At 42.4% G+C, this 24,741-nt stretch overlaps 1 protein-coding gene and 1 long non-coding RNA gene across 18 annotated transcripts in view; one reads left to right on the forward strand and one right to left on the reverse strand.

The window, feature by feature from the left end:
• The window catches only part of KIAA1217 (KIAA1217 ortholog), an 815,330-nt gene that overhangs the window by 310,598 nt on the left and 479,991 nt on the right, over nucleotides 1-24,741 (reverse strand). Inside the window, exon 1 of one of the 17 annotated variants that reach the window (XM_027559963.1) lies at nucleotides 1-73. The exons of the other annotated variants lie outside the window; for them this stretch is intronic. The gene's annotated coding sequence lies outside the window, so the exon portion shown is untranslated. Of the gene's footprint in view, nucleotides 74-24,741 lie in introns of those variants that run through there. 17 annotated transcript variants of the gene reach the window in all.
• Nucleotides 20-23,409, forward strand: LOC113903585. The gene is made up of 3 exons (XR_003514194.1): nucleotides 20-109; nucleotides 15,785-15,954; nucleotides 22,868-23,409. It is a non-coding gene; the product is annotated as an uncharacterized LOC113903585 (long non-coding RNA).

A 24,741-nucleotide genomic window follows, 5' to 3' on the forward strand; every position in this document is an offset into this window, starting at 1 on the left:
CTGTACCTGGAGCTCCACAGGTGAAATGGCAGTTAAAGCAGAAAATCTAATTCAGCTTCTGGAAGGTTTCGTCTCTACTGGACTCCGGAGTCATCTCCTGGGCTGTCAGGTAAACCCCCCTCCATGTCTCTACGGTTTTCTTTCACGGTTTTTCCCAGTGAAACTCTTTTGTCATTTGCATAACAGCTACTTCCAGCCTATAGGACTTTTTGAGTAGCTACTTGTTAAATTGGCTGTCTTGACATGCTCTTTCAAGCATGACATCATAAATCTCCACGGAAACCCTAACCCCACCTGCCTGCGGGCCAACGTTACCTGTCGGGTGAAGACTTAAACAGTCCTCTGAAATTGTTCATTAATGAAACCTTTTTAGGGGCTTTGGATCTCTGCACGGTATAATTTGTGCTGTTGGCAGAAACCTTGCCAAGAATGATGGCTTCGTTTTTCAAAGCCTGAGCTGTTTTGCAGAAAACAATGATCAAAATTATAGGCATCCGTTAATCTGCCCCTCCCTGTCTAACAATGCTCTTAAGCAGTTGAAGAAAAGCCTACAGTGGTCCATGCGCCTCTCTCTGCAGGATAAAATTACCCTGAAAACTTAGTTTTGAAAAACCTTCTATGAATACTCCTAAGGCTTTTTCACAAGACTCTCCAGCAACCCCCTTCCTGCTTTTTACCAGCAAAACTTGCAAAACAGGTTCTTTGCTGGAATGTGAGTGTGTGTATGTGTGTGCATTTTCTCTTGGCCTCTATGTTTGTAGAGGTGGTAGGAGAAACTGTTGAGAATTTTTTTTAACTCCTTCCTAACAGACTCATAGCTTTCGTACTTTTGTCCTGGCTTATACATGTTACCACGAAAGCACTGAAATTCACGTTCCTGACTTTTCTGGGAAAGGGTCAACAGGTTGTTTGATATTTACTCCTCCTTTCTTTCATTCATTCTGCACTATCCCTGATTTTATGGAATCCCCAATGTTGGTCTAAAGCTTGGAACAAATTTCTGCCAAATTTGGTGATATTGGGCTCAGCACCCTTTCTTCTTGCTTCTAAATTTACCCCAGACACACCTCAAACCCCCAAGTCCAAAACCGATGACACTGAGGTACCAGAAAGGTTTGAGTGGGAGTTGCTCCAAAACTGTGAGCCTTTACAACAATGATGTCAAACACCCAGCAAATGCCATCACGGAAAATTCTTCAGGGGGGCTGAGCAGGGAGCTGGGATGCACCTCAAGGCAGCTCCCAGCAGAATCAACTATAACACCGCGGGGTGCTGGGAGAGGCAGGGGCTGAGCGTGCAGCCTGCTCCAATTTGCCACAGATCCTGCTGCAAACTGCAACCAGCTTCAACAGATCTGTCCTCAAAGGTCAGAGAGCAAGTACTAACCCCCACACCGTGCTGAAGCTGCTCAGGTTATTTGCAGAGAGGGCGGTAACAGGTAAAAACACCATCTTTGCAAACTCAGAATGGCCCTTTGCATGGAAGGAACAGTAGATGCTTGGGGTCCCAGCCCTGACTCTTCTGAGAGTTGGCACCGCCATCATTCACTGTCCATAGATGAGACACTACCTTCCAAGAGAACGGAGAACTACGCTGGTTTAATACAGCAGCCTGAGTTGGAACACTCCTTGAAGGCAGCACAATGTCAGAGATTTAATTACTGCCTCTGCGAGGTGAAAACACAGTCAGATGAAGCCCAGGCCTGTGCTTTACCCAGTGAGCAACAAACAATGCAGGAAAAAAAAATAACCATATCAAGGCTCTGTTCGGTGAGATCCAAGATGACGTGGAGGCTCTACTCAATGATGGTTATTCCTTAAAGTTCCATTAGGGAGAGGAGCATGGGCAAGTTGATACAGCAGTCAGAGGGCTTTTAAATTTGGCCAGATCTTCTCTTTGGATTATTTAGGAAATGACAATATCTCAGGTTTTACTTACCGAGTTTGAGCTTGGAAAAGAGAGGGAGAAAGTCAGAATCTGAAAGTCAAGCAAGTGGAGACAGTCCCACAAACAACTCAGATGTGGAAACAACTTGATGAATGCATTCATTGTTCACTGACCGAAGACTTCTGTAATCAACGAGGACATCATTATGATACGTGACAATCTTGAACTATATGGAGCAGGGAAAGTTTTGAGCAGTAATCCTAGCAATTAGGATAACAGATGGGAGGGCCAGGCAGAAATGCCAAGATTTGCTAAGAGATGACCAGTCTAGTACTGTTTTTTCCTACCATACCCCAAATGAGGAAACCATCAAGCAGGACCAGGTTTTAATGGCACCGCGACTTGCCTGCTTGCCTGATAGCAACTCAGCACCACACTAACCAAGTCAGAGTTCAAAATATGCATGTCTATGGGCTATTTTGTCTTTACCATCTGAGCCACCAGGGAAGCCTCTTTCACATGGGCTATTTTGTTTCTAAATTTAGCAACATTTTAGGTATCCATGATGGACATGGATGGCAAATAAATTCTTTCTCTTGAATTTCTTTCCTCTAACCTATTTTAGGGACTTCCCTGGTGGTCTACGGTGAAGGCAATGGCACCCCACTCCAGTACTCTTGCCTGGAAAACCCCATGGACGGAGGAGCCTGGTAGGCTGCAGTCCATAGGGTTGCTGAGTCGGACACGACTGAGCGACTTCACTTTCCCTTTTCACTTTCATGCATTGGAGAAGGAAATGGCAAGCCACTCCAGTGTTCTTGCCTGGAGAATCCCAGGGACAGGGGGGAGCCTGGTGGGCTGCTGTCTATGGGATTGCACAGAGTCAGACACAATTGAAGCGACTTAACATCGGCAGCTGGTGATCTAATGGCTAAGAATCCACACTCTCAATGCAGGGGGGGCCCAGGTTCGATCCCTGCTAAGGGAACTACATTCCACAGGCCACGACTAAGAGTTTGCATGCTACAACTAAAGATTCCGCATGCCACAACCAAGACTTGGTACAGCCAAAAAAATAAATTAAAAAACCTGCTTTATAACAGACGCAGAAAACTACTCATTGAAGAAGTTAATGAAATGACAGGAACAAAATAACTGGGGAAAGAGCTTGGCTTTCACCACTGATGGCCTCAACTTCTGTTTCTTCAAAACATGAGTTAGAAGTTGTCATGGAGAAAAGGAATACCACATTGAATAGGAAAAAAATAGCACTTTTATAATGAAAATAACCAACCCTTATGTCATTTAATCCTCATAACAGGAGTATGACGCAAGCATGATTAATATCTTCATGTTGCAAGAGGGAAAAGTAAGCCTCAGAGAGGTCAGGTAATTTGAGTTGTAGTTACTAAGCCTTGGAATCTCGGTTTGAATCCAGGCAGGCCCAATTTAAATCCAAAACGCATGTGCTTAACCACTAGGCACTGCTTGTAGTAGCAGTGTAGTGTTAATTGCTCAGTCGTGTCCGACTCTTTGCAACCCCAATGGACTGTCCCACCAGGCTCCTCTGTCCATGTAAGAATACTGGTGGGAGAAGCCATCCCCTTCTCCAGGGGATCTTCCTGACCCAGGGATCGAATCCACTTCTCCTGCATTGCAGGCAGATTCTTTACCTTGTGAGCCACCAGGGAAGCCCAGGCACTATCTGTAGTTTAATACAGTTGCTTCTAATTGACATGGCACATAAAATTTCTAGAAGAGAACATGGGCAAGACGCTCTGACAAAAATTGTAGCAATATTTTCTTAGATCAGTCTCCCAAGGCAAAAGAAATAAAAGCAAAAATAAACAAACGGGAAACTTACAAGCTTTTGCACAGCAAAGGAAACCATAAACAAAACAAAAAGACAAGCTACAGATGGGGAGGAAATATTTGTATATTATGTGACCAACAAGGGCTTAATTTCCAATATATACAAAAAGCTCATACAACTCAATATCAAAAAACACACACGATTTAATAAAAAAACATGCATAAGACCTAGATAGACACTTTCCCCAAAGAAGGCATGCAGAGGTCCAACAGGCGCAGGAAAAGATGCTCCATATTGTTAATCCTCACGCTGGTCAGAATGGCCGTCATTAAAAAGTCTATAAATAACAAATGCTGGAGAGGGTGTGGAGAAAAGGGAGCTGCTGGTGAAAATGTAAACTGGTGCAGACATTGTGGAAAACAGCATGGAGGTTCCTTAAATAATGAAAAACAGAGTTGCCATACAATCCAGCAATTCCACTCCTGGGCAAATATTTGGAAAAGATGAAAACTGTAATTTGAAAAGATATACACACCCCAATGTTCATAGCAGCACTATTTACAATAGCCAAAACAAAGAAGCAATCTAAATGTCCATCGATAGATGAGTGGATAATAAAGAAGATGTGGTGTATGTACGTACACACACACACACACACACAAATATTACTCAGCCATGAAGAAGAATGAAAATTTTGCTGTCTGCAGCAACATGAATGGACCTAGAGATTATCATACCAGAGAGAGAAAGACAATTGTATGAAATTACTTATGTGTAGAATCTATACAATAACACAAATGAACTTATTTACAAAACAGAAATAGGAACTTCCCTGGTGGTCCAGAGGTTAAAAATCTGCCTTGCAATGCAAGGGACGCTAGTTTGATCCCTAGTCTGGGAACTAAGATCCCGGAGCAACTAAGCCCAAGCACTGCAACTACTGAGCCCACGGGCCACAACTAAAGAGCCCACGTGCCTCAATTAAGACCTGAGGTGGCCAAATTAATTAATTAAATATTAAAAAACAGAAACAGACTCACAGACACAGAAAACAAACTTACAATTAACAAAGAGGAAGAGGGAAGGGATAACTTAGGAGTATGAGATTAACATATATTCACTACTATCTATAAAATAGATAAACAAGGTGCTACTATATAGCACAGGGAACTGTATTCATTAGCTTGTAATAACCTGTAACAGAAAAGAATCTAAAATATACATATATATATGCGTGTGTGTGTGTGTGTGTGTGTGTGTGTGAAAGTAGCTCAGTCGTGTCCGACTCTGCAATCCCATGGACTGTCCAGGGAATTCTCCAGGCCAGAACACTGGAGTGGGTAGCCTTTCCCTTCTCCAGGGGATCTTCCCAACGAAGGGATAGAACCCAGGTCTCCTGCATTGCAGGCAGATTCTTTACCAGCTGAGCCACAAGGGAAGCCCATATATATGTATACTTATAACTAAATCCCTTTGCTGTACACCAGAAACTAACACAATGTTGCAAATCAACTATACTCGAATAAAACATCTGCTGGTAATTGGAGATATTAAATAGTAACTAGACTAAGCTATGCTGAAAAGATTTATTTAGCAGACAAGTCTGAAAATATATTCAGCCATCCCTTTGTATCCACCAGGGACTGGGTTCTAGGACCTCTGTAGGTATCAAAATCTGCAAATACACAAGTGCCTTCTATAAAATGGTGTAGTACAGTCAGCCTGCTATATCCACAGATGCAGAACCCACAGATACGTAATGTTAACCATATTGGATTGTAAAGGGCAACATAGACTCTCTGCACATCCTCCCATATATACCAAGTCGACAGCTGGTATGGGGGCTGGAAGAGTCTACACTGCAACACTCCATCAGCACAGCAATGCAACACAGACTCTGCACATCCTCCCATATATACCAAGTCGACAGCTGCTATGGGGGCTGGAAGAGTCTACACTGCAACACTCCATCAGCACAGCAATGCAACACAGACTCTGCACATCCTCCCATATATACCAAGTCGACAGCTGCTATGGGGGCTGGAAGAGTCTACACTGCAACACTCCATCAGCACAGCAATGCAACACAGACTCTGCACATCCTCCCATATATACCAAGTCGACAGCTGCTATGGGGGCTGGAAGAGTCTACACTGCAACACTCCATCAGCACAGCAATGCAACACAGACTCTGCACATCCTCCCATATATACCAAGTCGACAGCTGCTATGGGGGCTGGAAGAGTCTACACTGCAGCACTCCATCAGCACAGCAATGCAACACAGACTCTGCACATCCTCCCATATATACCAAGTTGACAGCTGGTATGGGGGCTGGAAGAGTCTACACTGCAACACTCCATCAGCACAGCAATGCAACACAGACTCTGCACATCCTCCCATATATACCAAGTCGACAGCTGCTATGGGGGCTGGAAGAGTCTACACTGCAACACTCCATCAGCACAGCAATGCAACACAGACTCTGCACATCCTCCCATATATACCAAGTCGACAGCTGCTATGGGGCTGGAAGAGTCTACACTGCAGCACTCCATCAGCACAGCAACATCAGTGGAGCAGCAGCATTTGTTTAGCTGTAGGCTGTGTGCAGGCAAGGACTTCACGGAGCAGGATTAACGTGTTACAGCTCATAACCCCAGGACAAACAGAACCGCTACAAGACAGATAAGGCTCAAGAAACAGCAGACTCTCAAGAAATGTCTTCCACCTGAAGTTCTGGTGTACAGAAAAACTGACAAATGTTAAAAAGAGTAAAACCAGGATACATGTTGTAAATCCAGAGCACACTATAATAAATGTCACCAAATGCATAAGAGTACTTGGGTTTTTGAATGAAAACAATGGAAACCAACTGTGCTGACTCCCTAATGCTAAGTCCTTGATCTCTAGCTCTGTTTCTGTTTGTACATGTTGTTTGCTTTAGAAGTTATCCATTCACATTCAGTCAGCTTCTTCTACAATGCCGAGGCGATGGTTAATTTTATGTGTCAACTATGACACCCAGTCATTTGGTCAAACAAGTCTAGATGTTACTGTGATGGTATTTGGGGATGGTATTTTGGGACATTTAAGTCGGGTTTCCTTGGTGGAACAGTGGCAAAGATTCTGCCTGCAGTGCAGGAGCCACAGAGGATGTGGGTTCAATCCCTGGGTTGGGAAATCATCCAGAGGAGGATATGGCAACCCACTCCAGTATTCTTGCTTGGAGAATCCAAGGACAGAGGAACCAGTGGGCTACAGTTTATGCGGTTACAAAGAATTGGACACGACTGAAGCAACCTAGCACACACACACACAACATTTAAGCCAGCTTACTTTGAGTCAAGCAGATTACCCTCCACAATGTGGGTGGGCCTCATCCAATCAGTCAAAGGCCTCAGGAGCAAAGAGAGTTTCTGACAAAGGAATCCTCTCAAGACAGTAACATAAAAACCCTGCCTGAGTTTCCAGCCTGCAGATCTAGACTCAAGGTGGCAACATCAACTCATACCTGAATCTCCAACCTCCCGGCAGATTTCAAACTCACCACTCCCTACAAAAGTGTGAGCCAAGACCTTAGGCTGAATCAATCTCTCACTCATGCTCATTCTTGTTCTCTCTCTAACCTATGGTTCAGTTTCTCTGCAGAACCCTGACTTCCAGAGCAGGTGCTGCCAATGTGCTTCTGTCCAGTCTTGTTTTCTGGCTCAGGCTCTGGTCGTCTCCTATCTCCAATTGTCTGACAGTCATTAAAATTGCAAGCCAAAAAAAAAAAAAAGGTAAGCTACGTTTTAGGTGGTTTCCAATATATACTCAGTATTAATAAAATTTGAAAACAGATGGCTAAAACATACCACCAGACAAATGTAAACAAATGTAAAGCAAGAGCAACAATGTTAATATTAACACACACTAGAAAAAAGTTCACACACACTAAACAGAATATGCTGCTGCTGCGTCACTTCAGTCGCGTCCGACTCTGTACGACCCCATAGATGGCAGCCCACCAGGCTTCCCGTCCCTGGGATTCTCCAGGCAAGAACACTGGAGTGGGTTGCCATTTCCTTCTCCAATGCATGAAAGCGAAAAGTGAAAGTGAAGTCGCTCAGTTGTGTACAACTCTATTAACCCCATGGACTGCAACCCACCAGGCTCCTCCGTCCATGGGATTTTCTAGGCAAAAGTACTGGAGTGGGTACCATTGAATATAAAAAGACATAATTTAGGGAAAAGGGCTAATCATCATAAATGTGTTTGCAACAAATACAATTAAAATTATAAAACAAACATTTTTAGACTACAAGAACAGGATAAAAATACAATTTGAGTGAGCAACTTTATTATACTTTGTTTAAAACTGAACAGCAGTAGAATAACAAAATAAGGACTGAGAAGCAATGAGTGATACAAATAATAAACCTGACATATATATGTGCATGCACGGGTATATAAAATAAACATAAAGCAGATAATCTCCCATGAATATTTATGGCACACCTTACACTGACTGCATGCATATTTGACTATTAAAAAAAAAAAAAACCTTTTAACAAGTCCATAAACAAATTTAAAAGTAGGAATCTTACAGATTGCATTCTCTGATCACATTCAATAAAATTATAAATAAATAATGATAATCTCAACTACTTGGAAAAGCAATATTCCTGGGTAATCCTTAAAAAAGAGAAAAATAAAAAACGTTAATTTTTACTTTTCTTTAAAGCAATGAAACAAAATATTTCATACAAAACTGCAGGGCACAACCCAAGCTGGTGTCAGGATATATTTGCCCTTAAGAAGAGGTGGCAAGATTACACAGAAAAACTGTACAAAAAAGATCTTCATGACCCAGATAATCACGATGGTGTGATCACTCACCTAGAGCCAGACATCCTGGAATGTGAAGTCAAGTGGGCCTTAGAAAGCATCACTACAAACAAAGCTAGTGGAGGTGATGGGATTCCAGATGAGCTATTTCAAATCCTGAAAGATGGTGCTGTGAAAGTGCTGCACTCAATATGCCAGCAAATTTGGAAAACTCAGCAGTGGTCACAGGACTGGAAAAGGTCAGTTTCATTCCAATCCCAAAGAAAGGCAATGCTAAAGAATGCTCAAACTACCGCACAATTGCACTCATCTCACACGCTAGTAAAGTAATGCTCAAAATTTTCCAAGCCAGGCTTCAGCAATACGTGAACCATGAACTTCCAGATGTTCAAGCTGGTTTTAGAAAAGGCAGAGGAACCAGAGATCAAATTGCCAACATCTGCTGGATCATCGAAAAAGCAAGAGAGCTCCAGAAAAACATCTGTTTCTGCTTTATTGACTATGCTAAAGCCTTTGACTGTGTGGATCACAATAAACTGTGGAAAATTCTGAAAGAGATGGGAATACCAGACCACCTGACCTGCCTCTTGAGAAACCTATATGCAGGTCAGGAAGCAACAGTTAGAACTGGACACGGAACAACAGACTGGTTCCAAATAGGACAAGGAGTACGTCAAGGCTGTATATTGTCACCCTGCTTATTTAACTTCTATGCAGAGTACATCATGAGAAACGCTGGACTGGAAGAAGCACAAGTGGGAATCAAGATTGCCGGGGAAAAATATCAATAACTCAGATATGTAGATGACACCACCCTTATGGCAGAAAGTGAAGAAGAACTAAAGGGCCTCTTGATGAAAGTGAAAGAGGAGAGTGAAAAAGTTGGCTTAAGGCTCAACATTCAGAAAACAAAGATCATGGCATCCAGTCCCATTACTTCATGGCAAATAGATGGGGAAATAGTGGAAACAGTGGCTGACTTTATTTTTCTGGGCTCCAAAATCACTGCAGAGGGTGATTGCAGCCATGAAATTAAAAGACGCTTACTCCTTGGAAGGAAAGTTATGACCAACCTAGAAAGCATATTAAAAAGAAGAGACATTACTTTGCCAACAAAGGTCCGTCTAGTCAAGACTACGGTTTTTCCAGTGGTCATGTATGGATGTGAATGTTGGACTGTGAAGAAAGCTGAGCACCGAAGAATCGATGCTTTTGAACTGTGGTGTTGGAGAAGACTCTTGAGAGTCCCTTGGACTGCAAGGAGATCCAACCAGTCCATCCTAAAGGAGACCAGTCCTGGGTGTTCATTGGAAGGACTGATGCTAAAGTTGAAACTCCAATACTTTGGCCACATCATGCGAAGAACTGACTCATTGGAAAAGACCCTGATGCTGGGAGGGACTGGGGGCAGGAGGAGAAGGGGACGACAGAGGATGAGATGGCTGGATGGCATCACCAACTCAATGGACATAAGTTTGGGTGAACTCCAGGAGTTGCTGATGGACAGGGAGGCCTGGCATGCTGCGATTCATGGGGTGGCAAAGAGTCAGACACGACTGAACAACTGAACTGAACTAAACTGATCTGCCTTCATTATTAAACAAGAAATACTAAAACCAAGGAAACTCAGGGAACTCCACGGCAGTCCAGCAGTTAGGATGCAGCCCTTTCATTGCTGTGCCCTGGGTTCAATCTGTGGTAGAGGAACTAAGATCCTGCAAGCCATATGGCATGGCCAAAACAAATAATAAAAAATAAGTAAATTCAGTACACATTCTAAAAAACTATAAGAAACAACAAAGAACAACAACAAAAACCCTAGGAAAAGATCATTAATTATAAAATTTGCAACAAGATAGCAAACAATAATATGGAAAAGAAAAACAAATGGAAACTCATTCTTTGAAATAATGAATAGAACAGGCAAACCCAAGAAAGAGAACAAAAATGACATTTGCTCTCTAGAAGCTTGTATGGGCACTAAAGTTCCTAGTACTTAACTAGAAGTAAAACATGTATGGAGTAGCTGGAGAAATATCAAGGAGATGGGATAAGCAGACTTGGAAGAGCAATGGTTCTCACACGTTTAATACTCAGCACTTTTGCTAATTCAGGAAATGCTAGAGACTCAGGTTCAATCCCTGGGTCAGGAAGATTCCCTGGGGAAGAAAATGGCAAGCCACTCCAGTATTCTGGCATGGGAAATCGCATGGACAGTGGAGCCTGGAGGGCTACAGTACACGGGGTTGCAAAGAGTTAGACATGACTGAGCAACGGAGCGCAGATGCACACTTTTGTACAGAATATTCTGGTCTAACCAAAATGTTTACAAACTAAAAGGGGGACTTCCCTGGTGACTCAGTGGCTAAGACTCTTCGCTCCCAATGCAGGTGGCCCGGGTTCCATCCCTGGTCAGAGAACCTGATCCTCCTGCAGGCTGCAACTAAGCCTTTGAATGCTGCAACCGAAAGATCTCGAATGCTACAAATAAAGATGCCACGTGCCACAACAAAGACTGAGGATCCCTGTGCCACAACCAAGATGTGGCACAGCCAAATAAATAAATAAATATTAAAAGAAAAAATTAATAAATATTGAAGGAAAAAAAAGATAATTCTTAAAAAAAAAAAAAACTAAAAGGGAAGAAGGAAGGAACAAAGGAAGGGGAAAGAAGCGATAGAGGGAGGCAGGCGAACCCAAAATATGGAATCCGTCTGTAGTGATTACTCATTCCTTTCTCACATCCATCCGCTGTCTAAAGTACTACGCCAACCACTTGCTTTCCCCTTAGCATCTCAGCATGATTGGAGAACTGCTGACTGTCCCAGTTGCGATCTCAGTAAATACTCATGAATTAAAGTCCCTGCACATTAATTAATCCCAAAATACATCTTAGGTGCAAACAAGACATGAAACAAAGCCTCCTACTTGACTGCAGCAGTAAGTTGCATCCCCCTCCACACTCTGTTGAAATCGATGCCTCCATTCAAAGCTCCATGTGACAGCCCCACAACATTCTTGAGGCTTCCCAGTTCACTTTCATACCTGCGCAGGGTCTGAAAACCCTGGATTAGGGCAAAGGAAGGAAAAAGAGAAGGCCTGATATGACATAGATGCTGAGACAAGGATGCAAAATGAGGCTGGTGCAAAGTGGGGCCCCGAGAGGGCAAATATGAAAGCCTTTCAAAGGGAAGACACTACAGAATTTTGTCAAAAAATCCACTGAGCTCCAGACCAGATCTTCCTCCCCATAGCCCATCTCCAACAGCAGATCTCAAGAGTTAACACTCGTGTCCTTCCCCCTCCCTGCCCCACCCCCCCTCTCGTGACTGTGGCCATAACCTTCCGTGGTACTTCTCTAGTTCTTCAGGGGGTCACACAATATGGACGGATGACATAGGAGCTTAGTGACTTGCTCGATAAACTGGCACAGCTAGGACCTCAGTGGAAACCAGAATCTAGGTCTCTGGGGGGCGGGAGGGTGGGGTGGGGAGGGCACTGGGTATTCCTGCCTTCTCTGCTACACCATCTGCAGTTCTTCATACCTTCATCCTTCTCTGTTGAGTCACCGAGTCATTCTCATTTTTTCATTCGCGTATCTGATGTGTCGTCATCCTTTCATTCTGGCTGAGCTCCATGCCTGCTCCACGACACTGGACCTTATCACTGCCTCCTGGACATGGCAACCACTTCCAGGCAAGCATCCAGGCTTTCCACACGGTCCCTTCTAGGTAGCACTAAAAAGCTAACCTTTGAACTTTGCTTTTCATTCCAGTCGTGGAATGAAAGCAAAGCGCCCTGTGTCTGCCATTCCAAGCTTTCTGCCGGATGTTCAAGGTCCAGCACAATCCGACTCCCCTTTGCTTAACCCCACTGCCCTCCCCCTTCTCCAAACAGCACCCCCACCTCACTCAGACTGGCTTATCCACTGACTCACCAGGGAGCCACCTCCATTCCTGCTGCATCACTGCCTCTCCCGGCCACCCTCCTCCATCAGAATGCCTCCATGCCTTCATCAAATCATTAAAATCATAATCTGTCAATATCCTTGCCATAGACATTTGTTGAATATCTACTGTGATCTGGACATTGAGGGAACAGATAATTAGGGCAAGTTTACTGTCTCCAGGAGCCCTGAATCATTCCAAGAGACCCCACTTAACTTCTGGTCTCCTGTACAAAATTTCCCTCTCTGAAATCTCCCACCGCTCTGAATATAAGCTTTTGCATGACATTCCACCATTTCTGAATGTGTCTCACAAGACAAAAGTCCCCCCACCAAACAATAATTCTTCAGCAAATAGGGTTTGGAAATACTGCCCTTTCATTCCTCACCCACCTACTTCCAAATCTCCAACATGAGATTCACAAAGTCGTTCAGCATATTAAAAGATCTGACCAGTCCTGCAATGTAGAAATTCACTTTGGTTATCTAAGAATGTCCTCAAATTGGTAACTTTCTCCCCATACAGCTATTAACAGCCTGGGGAGCTAGGATTCTGTAGAACATACCTTTACAAAAAACACTGCTCTCGATCATTGCTATTGAGGACGCACACTGTGCCGCCCTAATGGTACTGGCCTTGACTTTCCCACCAGAATGCTCTCCTTGATAAGAATGCATTAAACTGCTACAGTAGAGATATATTATCTCATCTATCAGCACCCCAACACTATTATCTGTCTCAATTCTATGGTTAAGAAAAAGCCTCAGGGAAATGGACTGACTTGCCTCCTGTCACACAGCTGGGTGTCCTGTGTGTGTTAATTCACTCATACTGGGCCCAAACATTGGTACTCTGTCCACTAACATGACATATGCTAGGCAGGGCAGGTTCTGTGTTTTGTATTTTTTGATATATTATTTCGTGTTTTTTATATGATGCCGAGCTCACAGTGTGGGACCATGATAAGTAACCATTTGACTGAATTAATCCAAGAAAATGCTGCAGGGGAAGGGTGAATAATGATGAAGTTAAGCCTGATGACTGAGGAGATTCGGGACAATTCAGACGACTGCAATTTAAATTCGCATTGATGTGCTGGACTAAATCACACCGGTCTCTTTTGGGTTTTCTGCTTGCTTTTTAGAACTAATAAAGACTTTATCTATTACTTATTGTTTTGGCTATGTGGAACTTCCCCAACCAAGGACTGAACCTGAACCCCCTGCACTGGAAGCACAGTCCTAACCACCGAACCACCAGGGAAGTCCCGCCAGTCTTTTGCGGATTCCTCAACGCCAGAATCTCGATCTAATTGCAATGGCAGTCTTCTCTCGGCTTGACTGAAGGCACTTTCCAGGTGTCTCCTGCCACTACAGTTCTGCTTTGCTTTTTGACTTCCCTCACCTTCCCCACCTACTCCCAGGTACCCATCAACAGATTTTCCAGCAGAATCTTATTTTGATTCCTTTTTTGTTTTTTGGCAGAGCCCTTTTTAATATAGCACTGTTCTCAAAACATGTTCTCCTGCTCTTCGGCGCAACACTAATTAAAATGAAAGCTAATGCAGGGGTTGGTGGCACCCAATTAAACACTCACAGCCATGAGCTGTGAGTGATCTCCACTCAGGATCTTCCTCTTTCTCTGTATCCTATATGATCAATGTCAAGTTTGCAAGGGAAGACTGCACCCCCTGGAATCTAGTCTTTCTTTACTGAGACCCCACAATGTGTCCTACGATGTAATATCCCAAATCTGCTGAAATGCACCCCCCACCCCACCCTCTAAGCCACAGTGCAAATTATCAGTCTTCTGGGAAATATTTCTAGGCCAGTCCCTTCATCTGCTCCCTGGAGAAGCATCATCTGTTAAGTATTAGACTGCTCTATTTTTTTTTTTTTTTTACTGTTGTTTTCCATCACGCTCAAATTTAGATGACTATTGTTTGCTTCCCTTTGATATATCCAGTATTATTTGAAATTTCTGAGAATGAGAAATTTTTTTTATACTGATGCTTTCAATCCTATCGTATTCTTTATTCACAGGCCTCTGGTAGGTTATTAAACACACACTCACATATACACTGATAGACAAATAATATATCCTTTAAATACAACACGTAATTTGTTATGACACATGCTTCTGTCAATCGGCAGGGTTGCTCCACCAAAAATTACATTTTCTCAATTTTTATCTTTCTCAGATATACACCACTTTTCTTCCCCGCAAATTTCTTTTCTTCCACAAATTATTAAAGGCTGATCTAATCAGGAGGCTGGCATTTCAGCCAATATGGTGTGTGTGCATGCTCAGTCATGTCCGACTCTTGTGACTCCATGGACTATAGCCTGCTAGGCTCCACTGCCCATGGAGTGGAATACTGGAGTGAGTTGCCATTTCCTCCTCCAGGCAATCTTTCCAACCCAGGGATCAAACCTGCATCTCCTACATTGGCAAGTGGGTTCTTAACCACTTTGCCACCTGGGACTCAGCCAATATGCGATGACTACCACATTTCTTACCTATTGATGCTGGGCAACCTGGTCCCCCATTCCAGTCCTTCCTTATTTTAACATTTATTTATTTGGCTGTGTCAAGTTGCAGCATGTGGGCTCTGCATTATGGCTCATACACTTCTCTCTAGTTGTGGTAAGCCGGTTTAGTTGCAAGGAGACATGCGGGGTCTTAGTTCACTGACCAGGGATCGAATCTGCATCCCCTGCATTGGAAGACGAATTCTTAATCACTGGACCACCAGGGAAGCCTCAGTCCTTCCTTATTTCTTTGGTGCTTTAGAGTACCTTTGGATTCCATCACCCATCAGAAAGATGAGATAATCTGGAGGTCAAGAGCAAGGGCCTCACATCCAGGTAACAAGATTAAGTCCTGGTGCTACTACTCACTTGCTGTGTCACTCTGGATGTGACCTAAAGGCTCTGTATCATTCTGTTAAGTAAAGTTCATAATAAATGTGCCTACCCCACAGGGTTCTGGGGAGGATGGAATATACTAATATGTGTAAACAGCAAGTATCACAATTTTAGTGCTGCCAATAATATGCAGTCCTTGTAGTCTTCTCCACTTTTCTACCACTGTAAATAATAGCTGAGAAAATAGTGCTAAAAAAAAAGAAAAGCTGAACATTTAACTAAGATTCTCCACCTTCATGGCAGCCTATGGAGAGGTTTCTATTTCTTCCCTCTTCCTACTGTGACTTGGTTTTATTCTTTGCTATGCATACACTGCATTAGATTTCTTTTTTAAATGTCTTTATTGAATGTTACAATATTGTTTCCATTTTATGTTTCAGTTTTTGGCCTTGAGGCCAGTGGGATCTTGGCTGACTGACCAGGGATCTAACCTCTTGGTGGATCTAACCTCCTGCGCTGGAAGGTGAAGTCCGACCCTCTGGACCACCAGGGAAGTCCCTGCATTCGATTTCTTAACTGCCAAGATGTTTCCTTTTTCCTTAAGGCTGAGGTAAGAAATTGGTCTGTAAACCCTGAATCAGTCGTTAGTTCAAATAGCTAATATGTTTCTGCTGCTAAACATGGCTATTCCACCAGCATTTTCCACTTTGGATTAGAATAAATTAATAGTGCTAAAGAGGAAGTTCTTAGCTGGGGGTTTATTTCCTTTACTATAACTTATAAGCTTTTCATTTTTGTATTGATTTATTTACAAAACATAGATAAGGTAGTGGAGGACAGAGAAGCCTGGCGTGCTGCAATACACGGGGTTGCAAAGAGTCAGACACAATTCAGCAACTGAACAACGAAACAAAACTGTGTAAGATCTATCCCTCCACAACAGGAACCTTTCACCAGATCTTCACTGTGGCCCAAGGCCTCCATTAACTGCACGGTCTATGGTCTTAGCACATCTCTAGTTCCAACCAGCCTACCTTCCAGGCTTTGCTGATACACTGATCCATGAATATCAATGCATGTTTGTGAATTTCCAACACTTTCACATATCTAGGTTGATTAGGGTTAAGATAAAGATGACAGACAAAAATTTGATAAATTTGGGGTTTTCCATACATGACAAAGGGACTACTTGTATTCTCGAAGGTCTAGACTGATCCCCTGAAATCTATGGCATCAGGCATGATCCAATGTGATGGAAGTTCTTCTATGACACTTAATCAAAAATAAGTCAAAAGATGTCATTACCTGGGGATTAGGAAGTACAAATCATTATGGTTAAAATGAGCTACACGGATATACTGTACAACCCAGGGAATGCAGCCAATGTTATAATAACTAAAAATGGCATATATAACCTTTAAAAATTGTGAATCACTACCTCTTATACCTGTAAAACATATTATTGTACATCAGGACTTTCCTGGCAGAGTGGTTAGGACTCCTCATGCTTTCAGTGCAGAGGGCATAGGTTCAATCCCTAGTCAAGGAACTAAGATCCCACAAGTCATATGGTGTGACCAAAAATACATATATATATATGGTCTTGCCTTGTGGCTCAGCTGGTAAAGAATATGCCTGCGATGTGGGAGACCTGGGTTTGATCTCTGGGCTGGGAATATCACCTGGAGAAGGGAAAGGATATCCACTCCAGTATTCTGGCCTGGAGAATTCCATGGACTATATAGTCCACCGGGTTGCAGTGAGTCGGACTGAATGACTTTCACTTTCATATACATACATAGAGAGAGTACATCATGTATATTTTTTAAAAAGATGCCGTTGCATGTAGATGTAAATATATGTTCAGTTCAGTTCAGTTGCTCAGTCGTGTCCGACTCTTTGCGACCCCATGAATCGCAGCACGCCAGGCCTCCCTGTCCATCACCAACTCCCGGAGTTCACTCAGACTCACGTCCATTGAGTCAGTGATGCCATCCAGCCATCTCATCCTCTGTCTTCCCCTTCTCCTCTTGCCCCCAATCCCTCCCAGCATCAGAGTCTTTTCCAATGAGTCAACTCTTTGCATGAGGTGGCCAAAGTACTGGAGTTTCAGCTTTAGCATCATTCCTTCCAAAGAAATCCCAGGGCTGATCTCCTTCAGAATGGACTGGTTGGATCTCCTTGTGGTCCAAGGGACTCTCAACAGTCTTCTCCAACACAGTTCAAAAGCATCAATTCTTTGGTGCTCAGCCTTCTTCACAGTCCAACATTCACATCCATACATGACCACAGGAAAAACCATAGCCTTGACTAGACGGACCTTTGTTGGCAAAGTAATGTCTCTGCTTTTCAATATGCTTTCTAGGTTGGTCATAACTTTCCTTCCAAGGAGTAAACGTCTTTTAATTTCATGGCTGCAGTTATCTGCAGTGATTTTGGAGCCCAGAAAAATAAAGTCTGACACTGTTTCCACTGTTTCCCCATCTACTTGCCATGAAGTAATGGGACCAGATGCCATGATCTTCGTTTTCTGAATGTTGAGCTTTAAGCCAACTGTTTCACTCTCCTCTTTCACTTTCATCAAGAGGCTTTTTAGTTCCTCTTCACTTTCTGCCATAAGGGTGGTGTCATCTGCATATCTGAGGTTATTGATATTTCTCCCGGCCATCTTGATTCCAGCCTGTGTTTCTTCCAGTCCAGCGTTTCTCATGATGTACTCTGCATATAAGTTAAATAAGCAGGGTGACAATATACAGCCTTGACGTACTCCTTGTCCTATTTGGAACCAGTCTGTTGTTCCATTTCCAGTTCTAACTGCTGCTTCCTGACCTGCATACAGGTTTCTCAAGAGGCAGGTCAGGTGGTCTGGTATTCCCATCTCTTTTTATGTTAATACATTTAAATTACACATAAAGGTATAAAGTGCTATGTATCAATCCAACAAAGTTGATAAAAACCACTCACTACATCTGGGAAAGCTGATATAAGGAAATGGGAGGGATTTCTCTCTTAAACTAGACTCCACAGCCAAAATCTGGATAAACCAAACATCCCTGTAGGTGCCTGATTCAAGATGCTACAGTGAAGGGAAATGACAGATGCTACTTCTGGGCCAACATATGTAAGAGCTGTGTGGAACCATTAGCTCTTTCTTCCCCTGTCATGACGACTTGGAATCCACATGTTATGATGGCATCACCACACCATGAATGTGGCCTAAATCATAAAGTCATCGCAAACAACAGACTTTGTATGCATGAGAAATAAAACATTTTTGTGTCATGTCACAAAAAAACCTACAGGGTTTTCTTGTTATGTAGCATAATCAAGACCATCCTGATTAATCCATGAGTTGTAAGGTATACGTCTCCTATTGGCTCCTTTCTCATTATAACTCCCATTTGAATGGGGCCAGCCAGCTACTGTAAAGCTAGCGTGCAGAGGGGAGAAGTCAACAGAGGCACCCTTGTCTGTGATCTGTGACATCAAATGCTTTCCCCACAATAATATGTTGCTTGCTTTGCCCTAAAATCATGTTACCCTCACTCTTCAGTCTGTGGCATCAACATCTGAGAGGCACACAGCACTGCCTTTTAAATCACAGGCCTTCTGCAAGTGGAAGTGTTCTGACCTGGTAACATTGCCTCCTCTCACCTATGAATTTTGCTTTTCATTCAAAAAACTTTATCTGTTGAGGGTAAGGTCAAGATTATACAAACTGTTGGTAGGATACTTTCCTTTTTTTTTTGCAAAATGGCATTTTCTTCCCCTCTCTCTTCCCATTGTTAGTATCCATAACTGTTCTCAGTGAGTTATGAAGGAAGCGAGTAAAAATGCCTTCACTCTACTGCCTGGAAGTAGTGCTCGCTTCTTAAGACCTGCTCCTCTGATTCAAGCACAGTTAATACTCCTCTTGTCTTCCAGATTTAACTGTAATGGAATTTTCCATGATTCTTAACAAAATCAATTATATACCATCTGAAAAGGAGATATCAGTCAAAGGGATATTTTTAACTGACATACATATAGTTGATTTACAATATTGTGTTAATATTAAGTGTATAGCAAAGTGATTCAGTTGTATATTTTTTCTATTATTTTCCATTATAGGTTATTACAAGATATTGAATATAATTCTCTGTGCTATAAAGTAAATCTCTGTTGCTTATCTACTTTACATATAGTACCTTTTGTATGTTAATCCCATACTCCTAACTTATCCCTTCCCTCTTTCCTTGGTAACCAAAAGTTTGTTCTCTATGTCTGTGGGTCTGTTTCTGTCTTGTATATAGAATTGTTTGCATTATTTTTTATATATCACACATAAGTGATATTATATGATATCTGCCTTTCTTTGACTTACTTCATTCATTATGATAATCTCGAGGTCCATTCAAGTCGCCGCAATCAGCATTATTTCATTCTTTTTTATGGCTGAGGACACGACTGAGTGACTGATCTGATCTGATCTGATCTGAACATTCTATTGTATATCTCTACCACATCTTCTTAAACCAGTCACCTACTGATGAGCTTGGTAGGCTGCAGTCCATGGGGTTGCTAAGAGTTGGACTTCACTTTCACTTTTCACTTTCCTGCATTGGAGAAGGAAATGGCAACCCACTCCAGTGTTCTTGCCTGGAGAATCCCAGGGACGGGGGAGCCTGGTGGGCTGCCGTCTATGGAGTCGCACAGAGTCGGACACGACTGAAGCGACTTAGCAGCAGCAGCAGCACTGATGAGCACTTTGGTTGTTTCCATGTCTTAGCTACTATAAACAGTGTTGCTATGAATACTGGGGTGCACTACCTTTGCAAATTAGGAGTTTTCATCTTTTCTAGATGTATGCCCAGGAGTGGGACTGCTGGGTCACGTGGTAACTCTACGTTTAGTTTTTTAAGGAACTTCCATACTATTTTCCATAGTGGAGGAATGAATAACATTGTGCTTGAACCAAAGTCTGTAGTTTCAGGTTCCACAGTACAGGTCCTCATCAATGAATAAAGTTCTTTAGAGGTTCTTAAAAAAAAAAAATTGGCTAGAATGAACCAGAATTTGAAATGTTTATGAGTAAACAGGGTGACAGATATTTTCTTTTTCTTCACTTCCATTGTTGGCAGCATAGTTACATTCAGGCTCCAGACACACTGGACTACAGCAGACACTGGTAAGCAGCACCAGACTCCCTGGGTACTGAGAACACAGCTCTAGGGCCACTTCCATGCAGACACTACAGACACTAGTGAGACCTGTTTAGCTGCTCAGTCGTGTCTGACTCTTTGTGACCCCACGGACTGCAGCATGCCAGCCTTCCCTGTCCATCACCATCTCCCGGAGTTTGCTCAAATTTATGTCCATTGAGTTAGTGATGCCATCCAACCATCTCATCCTCTGTCATCCCCTTCTCCCCCTGCCTTCAGTCTTTAGTGAGATCTCAGGGACACTCAGAGAGCAACAGGCCAGACAAAATGCTTCCCGCTATTAAGGACCCCATTTCAGATAGTCTCATTGTTCATGTTCTTATCTCCTTATTTTAACTCTCCACAATGCTCATGTTAAAAGAAAATAACCTTTATAGCTTGCTCACTCTTTATTCCAAATGGAAGAACACAACAGACTTAGGTTAAAATGTACAATAGTCCCTCATAGCCATGGGGATTGTTTCTAGGACTCCCTGGGATACCAGAATCCAAGGATGCTCAAGTCTCTTATATAAAAAGGGGTACTTAGGACATAATCCATGCACACCCTCCATACACTGTGAATCATCTCTAGGTCACTTGCAATACCAATACAATAGACATGCTATATAAAAAGTTTTAAATACGAAGGAAAGGCTATATAAATAGTTGCCGGAACTCAGCAAATTTAAGTTTTCCTTTTTTGGAATATTTCTTTTCCTAATATTTTCTATCTTGGTTGAATCCAAGGATGCAAAACTCCTAAATAAGGAGGGCCAACTGTGTTCCTCTTTTCTCCTAAGATTTGATCACGTTAGATATAAGAATACACAAACTAATCTTAACCACAGAGCAGGTACTCTTTACCCAGTTAGTGAAATAGAAATTCTGTGGGTAACTGAAAATAAGGGCAAAAAACTATTTTCAGAATGGTTTCTGAGACTAGGAGTGGACAGCCAGATTCTGCAAGTGTGAGGCCAGTTGGATATCTGTTTCTTCACTAGAAAAGACACGAAAGAAGAGCATTTCCAAACTGTAGACTGACACAGTGATCATGACCATGAGGAATGGCTAAACTACAGACCTTTCTGAACTCAGAGCTATTTTGAAAAAGTAACTTTCCTTCCAGGTAAAATATGTATAGGAATCTATTTTCTGTGGTTATCTCATATGCTTGGGGATTGAATACAATTTATTTTTTAAAAGAAATGGCAATGGAATGTCTCTATTACCTGATCCACTGTGAGCTACATAAGTTGTTATCAAAATTTTAGAAAAATTACAGGCAGAGGGAGAAAACACCAAGGTCAATAACAAATGGAGAGCTCACAGACTTGAGAAATTCTGACCTTGCTTGACCTGCTGGCTTCTTGACTGGAGGGAAATTACTTAGCCTTCCTTTAGCTTCTTAGCCTCAATCCCTTCTGATTTCAAACTGCCATCAATCTCTTAAGCCTTGGATTCCCCATTCCTCTCTATGTTTACCAAACAAATGGTACCTATCACATTCCAATTGTATTAGAAATATTCACCTTATTTATTTAACAAAAATGGATCGTGCCTAATTTCGGTTGTGCACTCCCTTAAATGCTGACTTTGCAAAGGTGATTCAGACAAGGCTCTTCAAAAGCATACTGTAGATGGGAGAACAAAACATAAAGAAAAGTACAATGAAGGTATGATTAGATGCTACAATACAGGTACTGCAGGATGCTATGAGCAGCCCAGCAGGTCTGACACTGGGCTGGATTTGGAAGGATTAATCTCTGTCCATGAATGCCGTATTTCTTTTGCTGACTTGGAGGCAGGGGCCAAGCCTCATCATCTGTATTTCTCACAATGCCTTTTCCATGGTAGGTGCCAAATAAATTATATATGGGATGAACAAGTGAAAGAAATCCAAATTTGAAGCTCTTGATAAAGGAAAAATATTCAGGTTTCAGAAATATAATAAAATTGTGTTCTGACAAATGGGAAAAATTACTTCAAGTACTCAAATATGTGTTGGTAAAAAAGTGAAATGACTTTAAACACTAATTTGAAAATAAGAGCCCCTGAGCCTCTTCTTTTGGTCACCAGGAATCAGAATATTGTAATGATGGGACTTCTCTGGTGGTCCGCTGGCTAAGACACCGTGCTCCCAATGCGGGGGGCCTGGGTTTGATCCCTGATCAGGGAACCAGATCTCACAAGCTGCAATTAAAGATCCCTCGTGCCACAACTAAGACCCAGCATAGCTAAAAATGTAAATAAAAATATTTTTAAAAAGAATACTGTAATGCTAAGAGTTGCCACTGAAACAGGAAGAAAATTCATTTCCTTTTTCAAAACTCCATGATACAGGTATTATCTTTCCCTTGACTGGAACAGGAAGATTAAGTCATTAGCTTCAAATACTTTAACCAGCTTTTGGTGAAGACTAGATTCCGACCCAGTCCTGCCAGACCCCAGAGCCACGCCCTTAGCTGCCAGGTGACAAGCTTCACAGCCTGGTTGCCCTCCAGGAGTGAGTCAATAAAGACTCCATTATGCAGATAAGCAGTGTGCTACAATGGTGACGTGTGCCATTTTTCGGAGATCACAGAAAAGAGTAAAGAAAACTTTTTTGCCTTTCAGTCATCCAGCCTGAAGAAAATTCTTGACTGACTTATTTTCAAAGACTCACATATAAATTTCAACCATGAATCTTCCAAGGGTTTGAATGGATATGTCAAAACATAAGGTGTCATGCTCTCCGCCTGATGCTCTGTGATGACCTAGAGCAGTGGGATGGGGGCGGGGTTTAAAGGGAGGCTCAAGAGGGAGGGGATATATGTATACCTATAGCTGATTCACATTGTTGTACAGCAGAAATTCATACACGACACTGTAAAGCAATAATTCTCCAATTAAAAAAAAAAAAAACATAATGTGTGCTCTGATTCTCCTTATGTTAGATACCAAGGAGTTAGAACCTGGATTCCCTTAGCACCGAGACATTTCATGAAAAGTGCTGGATACAGAATTTTCATCCTGTTATTCTTGATTTCTTTCATTGGCCCTCTTCTCACTAAGGCCGCTTTTCTGGAAAGCAACCAAGGAAACAGCCACCCCAATAGTGTGTGGTGTTTATAACCTCCATATCTGGAAAGTCCATCAGACTTGTGATATTTGCCTTTTTCCTTAAGGCTGGTAGTGTGATCTTCCTGTAAAGGAAGCCTGGAATAATCCACAGTCAGAAGATCTGGGAGGAACAAAGGGTGTCTTAGAGAAGAAGATAGGAGAGAGGAAATGGGCGATAGGAGAAAAAGAATGAAAAGGAAAGAAGGTGAAGCGCTGTCTACAGGAACCTCCTAAATCATCACCTAAGCTTATCTCTAATGTTTACAATGCTGATTAAGATTCCTTTGCAACTCAGCAGCAGAAGGAAAAATATATACACAGATCTAAGCATGGAAAACTGGAGAAGGCAATGGCACCCCACTCCAGCACTCTTGCCTGGAAAATCCCATGTACGGAGGAGCCTGGTAGGCTGCAGTCCATGGGGTCGCTAAGAGTCGGGCACAACTGAGCGACTTCACTTTCATTTTTCACTTTCATACATTGGAGAAGGAAATGGCAACCCACTCCAGTGTTCTTGCCTGGAGAATCCCAAGGACTGGGGAGCCTGGTGGGCTACCGTCTATGGGGTCGCATAGAGTCGGACACGACTGAATCGACTTAGCAGCAGCAGCAGCAAGCATGGAAAACAGACGGTCAGCTTGGAAAACACAAGAATTCATCCTGAATTACCCAGCAAAGTGGCAGCTGACCATCTGAGACCAGACTACATTATGACAGAGATTCAAGAGACAGGAGGTTGGAGCCTGAGGCCACTCGGCCAAATTCAGTACTCCCTGTCTTCTGACACCATCCCATTGCCCTTTACAACCTTCTGGTTAGTTTTAGGCTCACCATGTAACAACTTTCCACAAAGCCATCATCATCATGGTAGGAGAGAGAATTATGACATCACAAATAATAATACTACAGTAATAACTGAAAATTTTTAAATGAAAAATATACCATTTTTGATAGGATAATTTCTATATTTCTCAGCAAAATAATACATTTTCATTTAAAAAATATGTATCAGCCTTCCTCACTCAACACATAACCAACTTTCTAGCCTCCTTTACCCAGGCTCCCATCCCTAAAGTCTCAGACACACATTCCCTCACCATGTCCCTTATACCGCA

This window comes from Bos indicus x Bos taurus, chromosome 13 (assembly GCF_003369695.1).
Source record: "Bos indicus x Bos taurus breed Angus x Brahman F1 hybrid chromosome 13, Bos_hybrid_MaternalHap_v2.0, whole genome shotgun sequence".
Taxonomy (NCBI): Eukaryota; Metazoa; Chordata; class Mammalia; order Artiodactyla; family Bovidae; genus Bos; species Bos indicus x Bos taurus.